Source organism: Drosophila virilis, chromosome 2, assembly GCF_030788295.1.
Source record: "Drosophila virilis strain 15010-1051.87 chromosome 2, Dvir_AGI_RSII-ME, whole genome shotgun sequence".
Taxonomy (NCBI): Eukaryota; Metazoa; Arthropoda; class Insecta; order Diptera; family Drosophilidae; genus Drosophila; species Drosophila virilis.
In genome coordinates, this window is record NC_091544.1 from 986340 (window position 1) to 1001855 (window position 15516).

General features: G+C 41.8%; 1 protein-coding gene across 1 annotated transcript in view; it reads right to left on the bottom strand.

The window, feature by feature from the left end:
• The window catches only part of C15 (homeobox protein C15), a 126998-nt gene that overhangs the window by 56167 nt on the left and 55315 nt on the right, over positions 1–15516 (bottom strand). The window contains exon 3 of the mRNA XM_070207101.1: positions 5198–5220. The gene's annotated coding sequence lies outside the window, so the exon portion shown is untranslated. The remainder of the gene's footprint in view (positions 1–5197; positions 5221–15516) is intronic.

Genomic DNA, 15516 nt, shown 5'->3' on the forward strand with positions numbered 1-15516 from the left:
TATACGTTTACAGGGTACAAAAAGCAACAAAAACGCATCTCAAGCGTAATGCGTTATATTGTTGCGATAAAAATGTTTTAAAATGTGTGTGTGGGTGTGTGTGTGAGGGTGTTTGTGTTGGCAAGTGAAAAGAGCTGTCATGCATATTTTATACTCGTATTGCGGCATTTAGCGGAATTAAAACACGCCTCTACCCCTCGCTCCCGTCCTCGCCCCTGCCCCAGTCCCTGCCCAACGCCCAACGCTGTGGCACAGTCATGTGTAAAGAGCTGCCCCACCCGTGGCACTTGCTGGTGGCAAAGCGAGAGATTGACAAATTGAAACGAATGTGGCCATTCACTTGGAAAAGTTCATTAAATGCCCAAACAGCAGCCACCCCACCAGACAGGCAGACAGGGAGGCAGGGTATATCATAAAAAGGCAGCGAAGGGACATGGGCAGGACATGGGCATTATGACAATATGGCAACACCTCAACAGGAACAGGAACAGGCATAGGAACCAGACGGGCAGCGCTTGGAATTGAAAATTCCTCGTAGTCATCTGAGAGAGAGACGGGGAGGGGGAGGGGGTGACAAGGCCGAGGAGGAGTTTATGCCCATGGCCCGCGGCCCACCCTGCCATCAGGCAGCCGCAGAAAAAGCGTGACGTATTTCCGTTTCCCATTCGCACCTGCATTCATTATCCTGGAGTACATTTCATGTTGTAGTTGTTGTTTTTTGTTATGCGTAACTAAGTTTTAGCTGTCAGTTTTTATGTTTGCCGCATAATGAAGTCGGATCAGGCGCAGGGCCTGGGGTTGACATTGCCCTGCTTGAGGTATGCGCGTGTGTGTGTGTGTGTGTGGATGTGTGTGGTACAAGTGCGCGTGTCCAATCCGATTTAATGCAGTCAAGTGACTTTATTTTTATTAGCACAACTTAATGAACTTGAAATTTCAAACAACATTTATTACAATCTCCTTTCTGCTCTCTCTGTGTGTGCGGTGAAATTTGAAATTAGAAAGTCAAGTGATTTATGAACGTGCCGTGACTGAAGATTAGCCGTCGTTTATATATAACCTGCAAGTGTAACCCAACTCGGAAATTTGGGACTACTGAAGAATAAAGTTATTCAATATTTAGCTGAAAGAGAGAGAGAGAGGGGGGGAGGGACAGACAGAGATAGAGAGAGATGCGATAGAGAGAGAAGGGGAAGAGAGAGACGAGAGAGAGAAAGGGAGGAGAGAGAGAGAGAGAGAGAGGAGAGAGAGAGAGAGAGAGAGAGAGAGAGAGAGAGAGAGAGGAGGGAGAGAAGAGGAGAGAGAGAGAGAAAGGAGATAGAGAGGATAGTGAAGATAGAGAGGAAAGAGAAGAGAGAGAGAGAGAGAGAAGAGAGAGAGAGAAAAAGAGAGATAGAGAGGTAAGAGAAAGAGAAAGAGAAAGAGAAAGAGAGAGAGGCAGAGAGAGAGAAGAGAGATAAAAGCGAGAGAGGTATAGACAGAGAAAGAGAAAGACAGAGACAGAGAGAGAGAAGATTTGAACCAGTAACCTCTTCTTTAAATTACCTGAATGACTGGATTATGAAGTAAGCTTATCTACTGAGGAGTACATGAATATATTATTATTATTATACAAACTTTAATTAGTATCGCGCAACCTTATTTTGAAAAAGCACTCTCTAAACTATACGCTAAGATTCGAACCAGGAACCTTCCTTTTCAGCTGCCCGAATAACCGAACCAATAAGACAACTCATCTAGTAAAATGGATAAATTTAAACCTAGGCTCACACTAAATCTATTTTTCAAAGCTTTCAGCCATATTTCAACTGTTGCACAACATAGTTGACTGATTAAACCACTCCCCCTGCTGGCACTCGAACCTCTGAAACCGCCCAAGTGGGCTCATTAATGAGCGCAAACGATGCATTTGATGGCAATGCAATCAACAGACAAAAGAGCGAGAAAGTTTAATTGCAGCTTTTTAGCTGAAAAGCAAAAGTACGCCGTAATTATATACATGCACACCCAGCGAAGAGCCGAACTAGGGACGCGGGCACGGACACGGACACGGAGAGGTGCCCACCATGACGCATGCGCCTAATTGCGGCATCGCACACCAAAAAAAAAAAAAAAACACGAAAAGTTGTTGAAGAAAACGAGAAAAATTGGTTTCTCTTCGGGAGGGAAAACTAAAACACCCTCAAAGCCCCCTTTTATACATATGCAATATATTACTCGACTGCAAAGTAAAGACAAATTTTGGATAGTTCGTTTCAAGGTTCTATCAAATGCCTCGATACTAGATTATTTATGAAAATACAATAGGAAAAAATAAAACAATAAGTTATTAAAGTAAAGAAATTTATACCAGATATATACAGTTAAGTAGAGAGGATGAAGAGATAGGGATGAGAAATCATCGACCCGGTGCTGGAAAATGTAGAACCTGTCCGGCAAGCTATAAAAAAAGTTCTATCATCAATATCAAAGACAATGAAAATAGTTCTTTATATTGATTTTGGTTATATGTCAAAGTAGGGTTCTTAATTTCAGAATTTATTTAATATTTGTCAAAACGCAAAAAGATTCCTTAAATAGGAGCTCATCTTTCGACAAAGTGTTCCCAATAACCTGACAAAAAATGATCTGTTTGGGCCAAGACTGACTTATCTACTGACCCCTTAATAAACATATAACGACAGGCAGAATAGTTCATATTAAATGAGTTACATAAGTGGCAATAAAAAGAAAATACTCTTTGAAAGTGTATAAGACAACGTCAACACCAAACAAGCGGGAGAAGGGTCGCGGCCATTGTTGCTGTTTACGTGACTTATTTATATAGCCCGCATTGTTGTCTGCCGCTGAAGCGATGCGTCGCCGTCGTCGTCGTCGTCGACGTTGTTGCAACTTGCAACTTAAGCAAATCGCATTCTCATTACTTACGCGGCGTCCAGAACCTATGGAGAGGGCCAAAGCTCCATTAACGTCAGCCTCGCGTTAAAAATCGATAGATAGATTGAGCCAACTGCCAACTACTGCTGAGAGCGGGAAAGGGAACGGTACCGGGACCGGGACCGGGACGGGGACCAGGTCGCCAACGAAGCCCAGTCGAGTAGAAGGCGAGGCGCGGCGAACTCTGGCTTTGAGTCTCGTTGCGGCGGCAGAGATCAAAGCCCGCGAAAAGCCACCATCATCTTCTTAAAGGTGGTAATTATGTCCCGTCTCTGGCCAGAACGTTCTGACTGGGCTTTTGCTGCTGCTGCTTTGGGTCTCTCAGCCAAATTCTCTTCTTGTTGTTAAGGAAGTGTCGCTGATCAGTGATCAGTGATCGAGCTGATCGAGGATCGAGCTGCCTGCCGCAGTGAAAGCTTCACAGTCAAATTTGTACGCACTTGGGGCCCGCAAAAATGGCCGCCGGCAACCGAAAACCGAACCCGAAACCGAGCCCGAAATTTAATTTAAGTAGCCCTATATAGCGAGATCCGCGCAGCCCCCCTCATCATAACTCAGCTGTCAGCTGCATGTCACTTTTGTGGCTACCGTTGCCGATCCAAATTGTAGACGCAATTAGTTTGAAATATTATTATCGACACGTACTCCGGCTCCGGCTCGGGCCGGTCTTTCTGTCTGTGTCTGTCTGTGACCGCACCACAATTACCCTCAATTGAAGGGAGCTTCATTCGTGTTAAACTCTTTGACCACATCTCGCACTTATATACACACCACTTGCCACAGTTTGTTGAGCTGATTTCACTTGCCCCAAGCCACACTTCATATACAACCGAGATATATATATATATGGAGCACACACACAATTTCGACTTCCCGTGCTCGTTGCTTCAATTGAAAAGCTGCTGACAAAAGTTGTCATTGATGATCTTGCCGGGCATCGGGCATCGAGCGAACCGAACCGCTATTTGAAAATCAAATTGCGCCATTAAGTGGTGGCAATTAGTAAGCCCAGACACAGACACAGACAAAGTTATATTTTCTACACTCGCAGAAAAAAATCAAGAATATTTTAACAATATAAAAAGGACTATGATTTTCTTAATCAGAGTACAAAATTCTTTTCGAACCCGAAATTATTTACACTTAAACAGAAGCTAAGAAATAAAATGCTTCTTTCAAGTTTTTAAATTCTTCTATCAAGTATTTTGTCTGTTTCCATCTTATTTTTCTAATATTAACCTTTTGCTGCAAACCAGGCTTAAAATAAACCGAATCAAACCCGGACTCAACATATTTCATTCATCATAAGCCGCATATAAATTTAACTAATTAAATGCAAATTTTTGGTATTTTTGGACAAAAAAACAATATCGAAATAGATTGAGTACATCTAGACACAACTGAATCAAACCAAAACCGAAGCCTGGCTTACATATCAACCCTTAAAGCGAATCATTTGTTCGAACCGTAAAACGAAGCTGCAAACATTTTTGTTTGGCTTGCAATCAAGAATGAAATCAAGCAGACTTAAATTAAGATTAATCATAAACGAGATATACTTGGCAATCAAAGAACTAAACTAGAGTTTAGTTAGAGCGTATTTCGCTCAGTGTAGCTGTTATAGACACATAGACTTCGGCCTGTCAAACGGTAGTGGAACGTTACTTTTTTCAATTATGAATAGAGAATGATTGTTTCGTGCGCTGCTGAATGATGGATGAATGCGAGCCCCAAACATAGACAATGCCAGCTCTGAATGCCTTTTTGCCATAGACTCAAAGCCCGCAGTCATCAGGCCTAATGGGCCCACAATAGACGTACTCGTCTCTCTCTGTGTGTTGAAGGTGGCGTTAATTAATTTGTGACAGACAAACAACGAGAGAGAGAGACGGAGACAGAGCTTATTAATTAGACAATAAACTTGAGTTGGGGCCTCTTCAAAGCTGACATTTGCCTCGTTGGAATATGAATAGCCCAGACCGAGAACGAGTGCAATAAGAGCTGAAAGCTAAAAGCGCAATTATCAATAATAATATGATACTATAATTTAAGTAAATGTATGGCTCGATTCTACATAACGGAGGGCGCACAAATTATAGGTATACCTATCTCTGACTCTTTCCCCTCCGGCCGCTCCATCCGCTCCTTCCTTCGTCTCTAGGCAGACATTCGAAATGCATTCAATTTCATTTGGTTTCATTAATTTATTTTCGAGTGCCGAGGCGCAACGCAATTGGCAAAAAGAAAAATAAATACTTACGGTCCAAACTCGCTATGAAGAACCTGAAAGAGAGATTATAAAATAATATTTATATTTATATTTATATTATTAAATTGTTAATTATTTTATAATTAAATTGTTGTTAGTATTTAATAATTGAGTTTTATTTAAATATATTATGCCCCTCATTTTTGCTGCCATACGTTCAAGCGAAGCTCCACTGTAGCCACGTACCAATATGAACGTTTGCCTGTAAAAAAATGACGACGACAACAAAACGGCAACAGAAAATTACACTGAAATTATAGCAACAATTATTTTCAAATTGAATTACATCCAATTACAAATAAAATGAAATGCAGATGGCATGAAGATAGCGACAATGGCGTCGTCCGCCGCAGCCAGGAGGAGCCTCTACAGCTGCCTGTTGTAGGCGGCCGTGGGTGGGTTTTGTGTCGCCTCCGTCTGCCTCTGCCCCTGCTCCCGCCCCTACCTCGCCGAACGGCAAGACGGAAAAAAAACCAATTAGAGACTTGGCCAGCGGCTGTCACAGTCGGGCGGGTGTCAGCTCGTAAGTTATTATCCTGCAATTAATTTGGCTAAATGTTCCTCTTCTTCTTCTGCTTGCGCTGGGGTCTCGTACGCCGACGCGCAGCGCAAGCGCCTGAACGAGCCGCGCTGATTGGCTGACCCGCTCGTGATGACGTCACGGTTGCAAGAGCCGTGTAAGACACGCCTGCAACACGGCTTCAAGCAGTGGGTGAGCATGGAAGAGAGTGAAAACAAGAGAGAGCGGCGCAGAGAACAATAGAAAGAGAGAGGGAGAGCGCAACAAAGTGCGTTTGCCGGCAAAGTGTGCGCTCGCGCTTCAACATGTTCGATGTTCGATATTCGACTGTCGAAGTTCGATGTTGCAGTTGTGGGCGAGCTGCACATCAACTTTAGCATTCTAAATACTGTTAACTTCAATTGAAGTTTACTTTATAATAATGATATTTAATATATATTAAACTTGCGAACATTACCCGGCCTTGCACGTCCAAAATACTTTTCAGCGAATTTAAAATTAGTTTTACTCCTATCTTCCATTTGTGAACTGTTTTTCATTTAATTTTCAATATTTTTAAATGACAATTGAAATGTGGAATTTTCGTAGAGTTAGAAACATGCGTCTTCAAAAATTAGCATTTATTTTCCAGTTTAAGCCGAGTTGCAATTTTGCAAATTTTTGAATAAATATTTCAATGTTCACAAGGAAACACGTTTCTTTGAAAATGAGCTTTGAAAATTAGCTTGAAAAGGATGAGAAGAAATTCAGCTAACTTCATTTTATCGTTTTCCATTAATTTTCCAATTTTGCTGCAGAAGTTTATCATGTCTTACGTCATAAATTTTAAGTTTTTGTGTGAATTAATTAGAAAATCAACTCTGTGTGGGCAATCTATTTAAATACTACTATACTATGTTATAAAAAACCTTAAAAAACATTACTTAATAACCGAAGACAAGATAAAGAGTAAAATCCATTTAATATCTAACTGAAGTGCTACCCACTTGATTAAGAACTTAACGGAGCTTCTACGTTTAGGTAAAAATATTAGCCCCATTTTAATAAGTATTTTATTGAAGGCATTCAAATGGCATAGAATTTATGTTCCTAAGACTATTGCACCTCTTGATTAATTCAATTTAGATTAAAACCCAATCAAGAGCTTATCTTAAGCTAATTTCTATCTAAAATGCTGCCTACTTGAGTTGAAAAAAAAAAAAAACTCCACATTCTTTTTTTTTTTTATACGCAGAGGCATAGAAACGGAGATCCATTTAGATAGAACCAATTGTTAATTTTCAGCTTGCTTTCACGGGCTTATCGGAAAATGGTGGAAACCTTTTAGGCCGGCAACTTGTGTGGCAAATTAAAATTCAATTTTTCAAAATATCAAATCAAATCAAATCGAACAAAAAATAGAACTGATGCACAAATTGAATGTGAGTCCACTTAATTCGATTTAGTTTTAAGTTGTTGTTTTTGTTCGTGTGTGTCAGCGCGTGTGTTAATGACGCTTTAGAAAATGTAACAAATGCCATAGGTCATAGTACCTAGTCCTGTGTCGATCCTGACCCGCTCTATGACTGTGATGCTGCATTGTCTCTGGATGCGTAACAAATGCGCCTGACAATGGGAATTGGCACAGGTTTGCCAGCAGGTCTAGGAGAAACTCATTATAAGGCGTGTGATAATCCGCAGCCGAGCACAAAAGGACACATTAGCCACACGTAGTTAGCGCAAGGACCTCAGCAAGGACTAACCCTCATATACCTCAGCGTAGGTGGCTAATGGACTCTCGCTGCACTTTAGTTTTGGTCAATGCCTTTCACACCTTCTACTACTCCTCCATTCCAGGTCCAGGCCAAGACAAGCTGGGCGACTGAGCGTGAAGAATCGTAAACGAGAGCCGAACCCGAGCTCCGGCTGAGCAGATCCTTTCATGTCCCTATCTTTGATCAGTGCCGACTCACACACAGGTGAGACGACTGGCCAATAGCCAGGCCGCAATTAGTCCTTAATACGCAGCCAATACTTCATGCAGCCGGAGATTTATAATTGTGTTAAAAACTCGCGCTCACATTTCATGAGAATCCTCGGCCCCAACCGATTCGATCTAATCCAATCCAATCCAATCTGATCCGATCCGATCTGAGGGCGTCACACTATTTGCTGTTGAAATTTTAAGCTAATTTACACATTTCACAACAACAGCCTCGAGTATTCGACTTTATAATACCCCGTACCCAACTCGACAAATCAATACTTTTTCCTCTGCTGCACACAATGATAAAATTATATAATAATATAACTAACTTATTAATCTTATCCTATTATTATACTCAAATATTCTATATAGACATATCATAACTTCCCACCCCATAACTCGGTCAAAGTTCATTCGATTTTCATAGGATTTTGTTTTTTCGTCAACTGATTTTCAAAAGGTTTGGCTCTTTTATACTTATTTTATTTATAATATGGGCAAGACCGGGGTATATACAGAAAGAAAGACACTGATCGAGTATACCCTATAGACCTAGCTCGTCCTCCTGAAGGGGCATATATACTTTGTGCCTTCATCTAGCTGTGACACACTCTGTTACCCATTCAGCATACCCTTCATAAACCAGCTAGCATTGGTGCAGGGCATAAAAATGTTAAGTCACTGTGTTAATTGCAGCACTCTGCACCCCCCGCCCCCATTTTCCATTTCCACGCCTCAAATCTGAACATTTTTCCTTGGCCCGGCTTCTAATCTGAATATCCAGCATCTGCATCTGTGTCCATTCACGCCCCATATTAATCTCCATTATTTGGCGCTATTCGCCCACGCCTCACTCTTTCAACACGGAAGCAATAAAAACTCAAATTACTTTTCGTTTACATCCTGACTTTGGGAGTCTCTGACTTGGTCTCTCCTAATTCCCATGTTAATGACAGCAATTAATTTTCGTTCGTCTGAGATATCTGTATGTGACCCCAACCAGAGCCAAAAGTCAAACAAATCGAGAAACATATTTTTATTGTCGCATCGCAAAAATACCGCTGGGAGCTATTAATTACTCAAAATGTAGTCAACAAACAAAGTTCAGAATCCCTTTCCCCCCCAAATCGTGTCTGTCTAGCGTGGCGAATTTCTTATCCCTTTGTCAATTTCAGCAAACTTTCTCTACCAGAGCATATCTCCCCCCTTCCCCTCCCTCTATCTGTTTGCGCCCACGCAAAACTGTCCTGGGCTGATTTATGGGCTCTGGCCCACAATAAATTTCAGCACTCCAGGTGTTGAGCCACATAAATCAATCCATTAGTTTTTCGCACTCACATGTATTTCGATTTGTTGACTCTGGACTTTTATTTGCTGCTGGCAGGGTGGCTGCTCCCTGCGGAGAGGGGGGTTTGTTTCGTTGGACTTGGACGCCAGACTTGCGCGCGATTCGTTGCACTGTTTCTGGGCTTTGTCTGGGCTTTGGGTGACAATAAATTATGGCCATGATTAGTCTAAATTTGGCAAATCTATGTTGAAATCAGTGAAAAAAAAACAAGACGCGGAAACTTTGGTAAATAATTCCCACAGCATGGCTAATGTAAGCTGAAAACTTTCCCAAACATTTTTCTCACGGAAAAAAAAACAGTTGCGAAAATTGAAAAACGAAAAACAGAAAAAAAAGCAGCTCAACTAAATCATTAGCTAAAATCAATAATAAAAGTTGCATATCAGGCGGCCAAAACGCCGCAAGGTATGCTGCAATTTGCCCACGAGTGTGCGTGTGTGTGTGCGTGTGTGTGCAACACAGGTGGCAATGTGGCCATTATGGCTAATGGGCAAACGCAAGATGCCTCGCGGTCAAATGAGTTAAGCCAACAAGAAGAGGAAGAAGCAGCCGGCAGCAGCAGCAGCAGCAGCAGCAGCAGCAGCAGCAAGCGTTAAAGTAAGCCATAAAAAAGACAAAGCCGTCATTTTTCTAATGAAGCAGCCGAGTAGAGCGCAAAAGATACATTCTTATAGATACATATGGCCCAAGTAGAAGCCAGTTAAAGACTTTAGTTGCGCCCGGTAAAAAAAAAGCCAACTCCAGCTCGGCCAATCAGGCAGCTGCGCCGAACTTCAAAGCCAAAATCAGACAGTTGGCTGCGGATATGAGACGCTTAAGATACACACACACACACACACACACAGATACAATAATACAAAGATACAAAGATACACAGCTACAGAGGCAGCTTTTGATAAATGAGCAGACAGGCGTACAAAGTCGAGAATAACGAGCGAAAGAAACAGGCTCAGACTGGAGGCTGAGGCTCGAGAGCAACTGCAGCAAACACTCTCTGACTGTGTGTGTGTGTGTGAGTGTGTGCGTGTGTATGTATGTGTAAAGCAGGCTTAATCACATTGCCTGGCCATTGGCCAGCAGGCGGCTGAAGATCAAAGCGCGCTTTAGCTGTTAGATGCGGCTAGCTTGGTGGTCGCCTTGGCTGAGCCTCGGCTAGAATGCTGCCTCTGCCCAGGTAATTGGCAGGTAGCTGACGCTGCAGCCAAATGACATGCCAATGCTCCCCACCCCCCTCCATCCTCTGGTTTATGAACAAAAACAAAAGCTCTGCCGTATGTGATATTTGTGTCGTCAGTTGGCGTTGTGGCATTCCCAGACGAGTAATTCCCATGACAGCCAGCTACGATCCGGCGGAAGTGGCAAATCGAGTGGCGTTTCAAGACGCCGCCCGGAGATTTCCCTCTCCCCCTTTCCCCCTTACCCGCACAGTTTTTGGCGCATTTTTCGCATGCGAAATGTGACAAAGTGACAAGACAAAATTCTGTCAAATTAAAGTCATTCAAGAAGGCAACGCCCCGAAACCGAAACCGAAACCAAAGCCGAAGCCGAACCCGATCCGACTCACAATGTCATTAGCATAACTGTCAGAGCCAACGGAGGCGCATCCGTGGCGGCTCTCTGAACGGGTGCCGCGACACGCATCGCTGCCAAGCAGACAAATTCTGGATGAATAACGACAAGCGAATTCGCGAATTCACTCGATATATATAATAATAACACTGGGAAAATTAAATAAAAAAAAAAAACACAAATATACACACATGCCACAGCGAAGCTCGAAAGTTCTTATTCCAGGAACTTTTTAATCCACAAATTCTCTTAAATTCTATACTTAAGCTTCGAAACATTGAAGGCTTCAAAAATTATTCATACTTAGTTTAAGAAAATGTACCCAAATTTAAAAATATTTTTTACCCCAATAAGTAATGAAAAAACAATAATTTAATGTTTCTATTTAGGCAAAACGAAAAAATAATTTGAAATAAATAGAAAAATATTTGAGATTAAATAATTTCAACAAAATTCCCTTAAACGATTTGAGACTTTTATTACTAATACAATTATGGCATTAAGCTTTTTGTACTAATATTTCGAAATATTATTTATTATTGCAAATATTTATACCTTTTTTTTATTTTTATTCATACGCTTTATTTACATTGAATAAGAATTGTTGCTTTATATAAAAACGTTGTCGTTTTTATTTAAGTGTATGGGAATCAATTTTTGATTTGCTGTGTAAATCGAATCTGCTGTTGACTTCCCGTGGCCATCAGCTTAAGTACTTTAATAGCTGCCTAAACTAAACGTAGCACAAATGAGGCACATCCTAAAGGAAGTGCAGGACATGCATTTCCCATGCTTGCAGCAGGTGCCACCAAAGACGCGCGGAAAATTTGAAACTAATTGCAGTAAAAAGACAAGAGAAGCGAAAAAAACAGGGAAGAAAACGAAAAGCATAGAATAACAATCAAAACGCCCACTCGAGTGCCCAGTTGTCAGCCTAAAACAACAAATAAAGCAATCAAAACTGAAGAGCCGAGGAACTGAGAAGCTGAGCCACACAGAGATCTACCCAGGCAGCGACATATGTTCTCACACGCGGCACCTTTGTCCATCAACATTACGTCACAGACAGAGAGACAGAGATTCAGGGAGAGGGAGAGATGGAGAGGGGGTGAGGAAGAGATACAAATTGTGGGATATTTATAAACGTCAAAATAGCCAAAAGGAGCGCGCGGAAAAGAATATGGTCTGTGAGATCCCTAAAAGAGTTTCTTATGGTTTTTATGATCCACAGCCCAAGAGCTGGCCAATTTCGGGTACAAGAAGAAGCAGCAGCAAAAGAACCAATCTATAAATTGACATTGGCAGTGGGCTCTGTGTGTGTGTGTGTGAATAGAAACATCAAATAGTCGCAGGAAGGAGAAGGCGGAGGAGGCTGCTGCTGCCATCAAAGGGCCCACAGCCACAAATCGTAAAAACACCGACAATTTCACACCCTCCTTTCGGTTTTTTTTTTGTGTGTGGATAATAAAAAATTAAACGGTAGCTAGTTAGGATGCATTCTTGGAGCTGGGCATTGTTTGCATTGATGCCTCTTCTGCCCTTTGGGTTTTTCATTTCGTGGAAAACCGAATTCGACGGCGGCTTTTGAAGCGTTTCCCCAGAAGTGGGCGGGGGAAAAATGTTGGCCAAAATGTTCCTCGATTGCTGCTAATTAAAGCACCTTTTAATTTGTTCCGGTCCGGTGCGAATATCTGAAGATCTGCGGAATCTGCCAGATCATGTAGGCCGTGCAGATCGAACCGCATCGACTTGGTGAGATCTGCGTAGCTGGCGTGCTGGTAAATAAATTACGAACTAATCATTGGGAAATTAATCAGAAATCAGCCATTTTTGGCTGCTAATTAAAATGTTTACGCAAATGAATAATTCGTTAGGCGATGCGCTCGCCGGCAATGAATATGAATATTCATGAATCCCCACAAACCAAAACCGCAATCTCTCGCCACAGCTCGATATTTAAAATAAATTAAATTTAAATCAATTCAGAGACGAAAATCAATACAAGCAATGAAATGCCACCGACTGCGCTGCACGTAAGACTGCTCTAGTCGGCAGTGAGCGATTAGGAGATACCCTGTAATCAGTTTATAAATAATCACTTTATATAGAGTTTCCGCATTACCTACAACTTTCAACGATTAAATGTGGCATATAACCTGTGGTACATACCAAGGCGCAAGGTTCTACCAGTAAAAATGAGTTTTGTTTTCGATTTTGGTAAGAATAAGGGAAACTGAAGTATTTCTAATAATAATAAGATATATGAATATACTATATTTGTATATATAATATATATAATAAAGGTACTAAAAGTTCTATATAAGAGATATATATAAGTACTATAGTTCTCAAGCCAGCAAATGAATAAATATCGAATATTAAATATATGCTAGCTGTGCAAGTTTCTAACTATTTTCGAAGTTTCATGTCTCTTGCTTTTGTACTTTCCAAGTTAGATGTGTTTTCATAGACAGCTTTGGGTAGTTAGACTTGCGTATTTATGCTCATCAAGAATTGATATGCTAAATGGGCTTCCCTCTGCCTGTTGCACAAGAGCAATATACCCTTCTGTTCATTCCTGATGGCTTTGGGTATATAAAAATAAATTAATTGTTTGCTCTAAAAGTCAAAGAAGCCGCTTCAACGGTAGCAAAAGACTCGCACCACACACAACACACTCAGATTAAGCCAAAGTTGGGCATAATAAATTCCAAATAACGATCAAAATTAGTGGCAACAACGACCAATGGCAGGCCTCATGCAACTAATCACAGTTTATTAGCTGTTGTTGTCGTTGTTGTTGTTGTTATTGTCACCTGTGACAGCATCAAATCGCGCTGTCGACTGTAACAAACAACAACAACAAAATATAATCGCTATCAAATATCGTAAATAAGTCATCAACAGCGAAAATTCCACATGTCAAGTATGTTTTGAAGGTTATAGATTTTTTGCTCAAGCGTACAGTAGTCACTTGATATGAAAGAAGTGCAAGCCAATATTCATTAATTCCCTTTATCTCTGTATATAAAACTTTTTGTGCTGATTGTCGGACCTTTTAACTGTAGTTATGGGAAGGTGAAGGCTAAACCGGGTAGTTCGGTAAAATCCACTCGCAAGGGTGGAAAATTCGTGGAAACAGTTGTCTGAACTTTTTCCTAAAACCATGCAAACGGTCTCAAAATCATATTCAAAGATTTTTATGAAAATTTAGTTTTAAGGGTATTTCATTTTTTAAATAATTAGTTTACAACGCTTAAGCATATTGAAGAGTGAAGCTCCCTCTTAATGTCACTTAATGTCAAGCTGCACTGTACTGGCCCACCATTTTATTGCTGTGCATTTAATTTTGTGGAGATTTAATTGACTGAACGCCATTAAATAAAAAATGGAGATGAGATTTATGCTGCAATTTGTGCAAAAATTATGTTAATTGTCGCCAAGGGGTAGCAGCTTTTAATGCAGTCGAGCGCGAAAAAAAACTATATATAAATATAAATATATATCATTGATTTAAATTAATGGACATGTCAGGCAATTAATAAACGCAAAAACCATGGCAACAGACGAGAGGCTAATGAATGCCAGAGTGTGATATTTTTGCAAAACGTGGACGCATTTGGACTCGAATGTGGCCCAGTCTATAGTTAGGGCCTCATAAATAACTGTGGCGTTTGGTCGCGCTGTCAATCAAATTGGCAGACACCCTCGAGAGAGAGAGAGAGAGAGAGAGATTGTCTCTAGCGAGTTTAATAGACACATAAATGCATTTTGGACGCCCAGCTGCAATCAATTGTGTCCATTGTGTCCCGATTGCACTCGAAACTCGAAAGGTTCTAATGAGTTTTCGATTAGGTGTGACATGCCGAGGTCTGCCTCCGGGTCTAATCGATGAGCATATTGTTTGTCTCTGCCAACCCCCCCACATGAATTGGCAACCCGCTCGTTTTTATTATCCACTCGAGTGCCAAGGATTTAATTCGTTTGCATTAAAATGCCATCAATTCAAGTACAGTTGAGTGCGTCTCGCATGGGGCTTGGGGCATGCCCCCAAAAGTGTTTAGTCATGTCGCATGCGCCGGGCGCAAAGTTCGCGAGATGCCTTCATTTCCGGTGCTGCCAATACAGGTATCTGCTGGCTGGCACTCGCCATTTTCACACTCATGCAGCTAATGAGCAATAAAGCTAAATGAAAATGCCGCTAAAGAAAAGCGGGCAAAAAAAAAATGCTGAAATACGAAAAGAGAGAAAAACGCGAAGCCAACAAATCGATTTGGTCAATTTGTTATTGTTGGAGTTGCCCATCCTCTGGCCAGAACCAGGTCCAGGGCCAGTTTCAGAGAGCGCGAGAACAGCGTGCAAAACTGCGATTCTGCGAAGGGGGGGAGAATGGGTTGGCTTAGAGGGGGGGACCAACAGGCGGCAAAGTTGAAACGTGTCGGCATCCTTTGATCAGTTCATATTATAAAATACTATGGTCACGCCTTAAAGGCATTAAACGAGATGGCGCTCAGCTCCACACACACAGAGAGAGAGAGAGGGAGAGAAAGAGGGAGAGGGAGAGCAGGGTCAGCAATAGATTCCAGCTTGCAAGTTCTTTGGCTTCCTCATGAACAGCAACAAGCTGCAGCCTCCGCCTCGCCAGTTCTGTGCGCAACAGGAATTGTTATTTCCACATATGGACGCGCAAAAAAAAAGACAACAAAACAGAAAAAGAGGCAACAAAAACATTTCCTCGCTTCCTGCCACAGCCGCATCTCGGGCCGCGGCTCGTCTCGAGGTAGCGTCGCAAATGCAACGTCATCTCAAGCGGCGCGCGGCAATCAAGCAATGTGGTCTCAGGGCCAGGGCCAGGGCCACAGCCGGAGCCAGAGCCAGAACCGGGGCCGGAGCCAGAGTCGGGGCCA